This window comes from Leiobunum rupestre, chromosome 4 (genome assembly GCF_980474605.1).
Source record: "Leiobunum rupestre chromosome 4, qqLeiRupe1.1.hap1, whole genome shotgun sequence".
Lineage (NCBI taxonomy): Eukaryota > Metazoa > Arthropoda > Arachnida > Opiliones > Sclerosomatidae > Leiobunum > Leiobunum rupestre.
In genome coordinates this window covers 30,415,049-30,421,291 of record NC_143387.1, presented here as the reverse complement: position 1 = coordinate 30,421,291, position 6,243 = coordinate 30,415,049, and positions in this window count along the sequence as shown.

Here is a 6,243-nt window from a genome sequence, read left to right as displayed (position 1 = left end):
TTAACCTCGATTTAAAGGTAGCAGTTTGAAATAATTCTGCCTTGTCATATTGGCGCAATTCGGCCCGAAAGGTGACATTACAGGAAACGAATGAAGAAAGTTAAACGCGAAATATGGTATGGTTTAGAAATTAATAGTTCACGTTATTTAGGACGTACACGCCTACACTTTGTATCATTCGATAGGTAATATAACCTCGATTTAAAGGTAGCAGTTTGAAATAATTCTGCATTGTCATATTGGCGCAATTCGGCCCGAAAGGTGACATTACAGGAAACGAATGAAGAAAGTTAAACGCGAAATACGGTAATGTTTAGAAATTAATAGTTCACGTTATTTAGGACGTACACGCCTACACTTTGTATCATTCGATAGGTAATTTAACCTAGATTTAATAATAGCAGTTTGAAATAATTCTGCCTTGTCATTTTTGCGCAATTCGGCCCGAAAAGTGACATTACAAAAAACGAATGAAAAAGGTTGAACGCGAAATACGGTAATGTTTAGAAATTAATAGTTCACGTTATTTAGGACGTACACGCCTACACTTTGTATCATTCGATAGGTAATTTAACCTAGATTTAATAATAGCAGTTTGAAATAATTATGCCTTGTCATATTGGCGCAATTCGGCCCGAAAGGTGACATTACAGGAAACGAATGAAGAAAGTTAAACGCGAAATACGGTAATGTTTAGAAATAAATAGTTCCATTACACGTCTATACTTTGTATCATTCTTTGAAATAATTCTCCCTTTGTCTATACTTGGTATCATTCTTTGAAATAATTCTCCCTTTGTCATTTTCTTAGTAGAAATGGGATATAACAGTTAAACTTATGTTTCTTTAGTTTAGTCCAACATTCTTTTTCTATCTTCGCGTTCTCTACCTTAGCCAAAAATGAACTTTTCCAATTTTCGTTCTGGCAGATTGACGTCGGTCGAAACAACCGATATTGGTAAAGTGTGGCGTGGAACTTACGGAACATTAATAGATTTATAGAACAAAGTGAATAAATATACCATTTGACTCAACTATCTAATGTTATTTGCACAATATTTTTGCAATGGAATTATATTTATTATTATATCTATTTTTATCCATTTTTATCAAATTGACAAAAATCAAAAAGTGTTCAAATATATCGATTTTATTAAAATTTATAGCATATTATATTAAATATATGAATTTTTATTAATTTTATTAAGTTTTATCAAAGTTAATCAATATTTTTTTTTAATTTATTAAATTTTATCAATTTTGTCAATTTTTATTAATTTTATTAAGATTTATCAAAGTGAATCAATATTTTTATTAATTATATTAAATTTTATCAAAATTAATCACTATTTCAAAAGTTGGTCAAGTATATCTCATTCTATCAATTTGATAAACACAATTGATTTTTATCACATTTAAGATTTTTTTATCAATAAAATTCATTTTTATTAATTTTCTATCAAATCATTTGCATTTTTACCCATTTTCATCAAATTGATAAAATTTTGATCAATTTTATTTTTTTTTTCGTCAATTTTGATAAATTGTTATCTAGTTTTTGCATTTTAAAATTTTTTTAATGTTTGGAAAGTTTTCCAAGGGGGCCTTTCATGATTCATTAAGGCCTACTTAACCCCGAGTTTTAACAAAATCGGTGTGTTACACCTCGGGTAGACTCCTTGTAAGTGAGAACCTTGATCAACGTATTAATATAACATTTACAATTCTTACCGTTATAAAGGTCTCGGAGCTATGAAATTTTCAGTATCGATAACGATTTCTAAAGGGTGTAGGTATATTAAAGGGCCACATAATCGTTTGAAATATTTGGGCAAAATTTCCGGTAGATCCACACCTTCCATAACGTGAGTCAGATATACCTTCCCGATTACCAAAACATGTGTTTCTGTAGCTCTACTCTCAAAATTCAAACGATTCTGTGGCCCCTTAAATGAAAACATTTCTGCCCCTCTCCCCACATATTAATAGAGCAGTAGCGGCCCCAGCAAGTTTTTCTGGTGGTGCGAGATCTCATTGTGGCGCCGTCTTGCGGGCAAAAGTTATTGGTCCCGTCTTCCCGATCCCGTTTCGGCGCCCCCACCTATGACGGCGCCCGGTGCGGTCGCACCGTTCGCACTGCCCTAGGGCCGGTGCTGTAATAGAGCTACAAATCTTGAGTAGAGATGGGCATTTTTTGAAAATTCAATCTCAGCTCACAAACCGTACCAAGTTAACCTGATATTTCTGTCTCTCAGTCTCTTCTCAAGAGCGGTTCAGATAATGTCCGTCTTAGATCAAACGCATTTACTGATAACTCATCTCTTTCTAAGGTAAGTTTATGTTCTCTCGTTCGCTGAATATCGAATTGAGTACTGCTTTAGCTCTCTCACGCTCAGCTCAATCACTACCTACGTAATTAATCAAGGCCCTTGCATGATCGGAAAAATATATATTTACTGGTCCTTCGAATTAACCACTTATTCCCGCTAGGTGCGCATGTACGTTGAATCTACTGTTCAGGCCGTGTCTATAGCATAAGCCATGATGACTAAATCACATAAGCTACGGCCAGTAGTGACCGTATCGCAGTTTCGTAGGACAGCGTTTGAAGAAAAAAACTAATTTTAAGAATTTTTCTTATAAATCACATTTTTTTTGGAACCGTATTAACTAGATCTACCATAATAATTAGAACTCTTATTAATTATCAGCTAGGCTAATACCCAAGGCACCACCTTAGGCCTAAGCAAAGATAATTTAAACTCGTACCCTAGATTCGAAATCACTATCTCGCGCGATGCCGATAGCGTTTACCCACTTCCCGCTGAAACTCAGAAAAAATTCGCTCCATGGTTTGCGCCTTACCGCAACTGATGGAGCCCGATTTTTCTGAGGTCACGTGTCGGAAAAGGGTAAACGCTTCGTAACAAAACTGTCAATGGGAAAGCTCTCAGTATTCGAATGTAGGGTACGAGTTTAAATTATCTTTGGCCTAAGTCATCAAGCGACTTTTGAAGCCATTAATTCAGGTGGCCGGGTTACAATGCGTAGGAGGGTATTAAAGGGAATATTTCTGCAAAATGTCGCAATAGCACACCATAACCATTAGATTAAAATTATCTGCTGTAAATAATCATTCACTCGTCTCAGTTTAGCCATGGGCCAATAAAAGATTTCATCCATATATCGGAAAATATCGCCCAACAATAAAAACCGCCACTACTAGCGCGATCTATCGGTTAAGTTTAAAGAAAGCGGAAATCTAGAACAAACCACGTGATCCTGTCTTGTCATGTGACCTTGTCCATGCTTAGCCGGAAAAGAGCGCCGGAAACTGTTCTAAATTCCGGTTCACCCCTTATTTCCACCCTTCAGATATAGGGAGGCCTTTTTTCACGTTTTTTTAGAGAGGTGAAAGCGTTTGTACGCTCAAGCATAGAGGAGTCATATCCTGGTTTAACTATAGTCTGAGAATATAAAATGAATGGCTCATCTCTAATTAAGGTCCGCTCACCTTCAGCCCGAAAGAAACACTCATTTAATCATCAGTCTCTAGCCGAAGGCCCCCAAAGGAGCCGGGCCTGACCAAACGCTCCGAGCCACTCTGAAATCACTGATCTTAAGGAGCCACACCTGCGTTTGAATTTTGGAAGTTTTCCGCGAGAGCTCCGGAAATGGGGCTAGAAAAATAAAAGAATATAATTTACCACAAAAAGGAAACGGCTACCGCCATCTAGTAGTTTTCAATATCACTAATTAGTCCATGGTCATAGCCTCATTTCCTGGCTCTAGTACTATACTTAACTTGAAACTCTCACGCAAGGACGATACCCTTCTCTCGCGACTAGGTTGTGGTCGCCTACCCACAAACGCGAACCTACACCGGTTCAACCTCAGTGTGACGGCCGCTTGCACTCACTGTGGAGCTATCGACGATGCTCACCACATCTTATTCACCTGCCCCTATCACACTGGGCGTCGCCCAGCGCTGGTTTCAGCGCTCCAGAAGCGCAATCTTCCGAGCACTCTAGTGGGAGTTCTTAAAGCAGTACATGGAGGTCATATGGACATTATTATGGCCACCTGTGCTATTCTGCGACGTGCGGTGCATTGACATTCTGCTCGGTTTCCTTATTTTGTTTTCCTTTGTTTTTGGTATAATTCTACCATTTGTACAGTGTACTTCGAGCTTTTTATTATTTTTCTTTTATGTTTTATTTGTTTTTTAATTGCGCGCCTGGTGTGAAGGCCCCGCTATATACACCAAAAACTTGTAAACCTTTATTCCGCCCCCCCCCCCCCCCGCCTCATAGGAAGCAGTGCAGCTGTTGAAAGTAGGCTAGAAGGAGGACGCACGCTCCTAGCAAAATGACTTCGACAACGTTTTAATTAATATTTAATTAAACAAATTAGACGGCGAACCTGGATGGTTTCCATATCTTATTTAATTAAGTGTATTTTCAGCTACCACCACAAAAAAATTCTACAACTCTGTCACTAATATTTTACGAAATATTGTAAATCCCTGCCTTTGAGCCGTGTACCAAAAAAATAAAATTGTTGCATTAATGCATTTTGGGGCCAAATTGTTTTGGAGTCCATATCGTACAATGATCTACATACTTCAGAGAGTCTATTCAAAAATTCAGAGACCTATCATAAACAGGAAACATTTACAGTGAGTTCCTACCAGAGCTATATTTCTACTTCATATATACTTTTTGCTCTGAAATAAATACGTGCCGATGCACTAGTGCCATCTATTTCTTTAAAAAATAACCTACTACATTAATCTACATTCATTAAATATTACGCCCCATCATATTACTTTATTTATTATTATTATCATAAGCAAACTTAATTTTGTTTTAGGGAAAATGGTTACCGGATTTTTTCGTTACTTATAATAATAATTAATTATAATTTAAGCTAGATTCAACGATGTGATATGAATATTAAAAGTTTGGACGCTAGGAGGGAGGGTATTAATTGGGGAGGGAATGAAGTTCAAAAGGAAAAATAGTGTCGCCTGGCGGGAGCTTCGATAACTTTAAGGTAGCACTGGGGAAGGCTAGCAGGCTGGTTGATTTTTTCCCACTCGACGGAAACGCTACCGCCATCTATTTACGTTTTAATACAAATAACGAAAGAACAAACTAGAAAGGGTGCCCATCATCCAATCTAGCCTAGCCTTCTATGTGGTCTATCTCGATAGCAGCATTCATTAAATCTTTAGCATTGGAAAGTATAGGAACTAGCACACTTTTGGTAATCATGTCACTTTTCTCTTCAGCTTATGTTTGACAAGTGTTGGAGAAGGGGGAAAATAATATCGCAAATGAATATTCTAGAATCGGGATAGCTTCGAAATTTGGTAACTCATTGACTAGCTCGAAATTGATTTATCTCGATTGTGAATATCCTCGAACCATCAATTGATATCACTCAGATTGAGAGAGAAATGGAAAAACTTTCAAGCGATTTTATTCTCGAGCTAAGAAGGAACAAGCGAAAAAAATTGCTTTGAGTGAAACGAGTCCATTGGAACACCAAAAAACATGCTCCTCGAAATCGAAGGATCACCTCTGAGCCTAAGCCCAGTTACCAGCCATTGGCTGACCGAAGTCGGAGGTAGTGGTAGGACCAAGTGTAATCGCGCAGGCGACTAATCTAGTGCAGCCAGTAGAAGGTAGCGAGGATTCTTGCTCGGTAAATAGTGACTTTGATGCTCGAAGAAAGCTGTGGTGTCGACCTCCCTTTAGCCCTTTTTCCCATTACTTTTTCTCCGTGATAGCGGCTAGTACGAGAATGGACGATACTTCCTAAAAACCAGCACCAGTCGGTTGCGAAACTAGCCCCAAAGGGCGAGCGGCCCACAAGTCCATGTCAACCATTGTTTTAACCTTGGAGGATAAAAGTGTTTCTGGAGGGGAAAATTTCGGTTTCCCAGCTCGGGACGCTCAGTTTCATTTTGGTCGAACGTCGTTTAGTGCTGCCATTACCGAGACAAATTTAGAACTATAGAACCTATTTTCTTGGTTTTTACACCAAAGTAACAGCAGAGCAAATGGGATAAATTTACATTCATTTTAATTCCGGAAATTTTAAAATAGAAGACGAAATGTTTTTGGAATCTATTTATGATGAACACAGTTACACCTGCATTTGTAATTGTGTCTCTGTTAATACTTGAAATCCATTTTTGAGTGAGTTCTAAATTAACATTTCTCTTCCCAGGCTTAG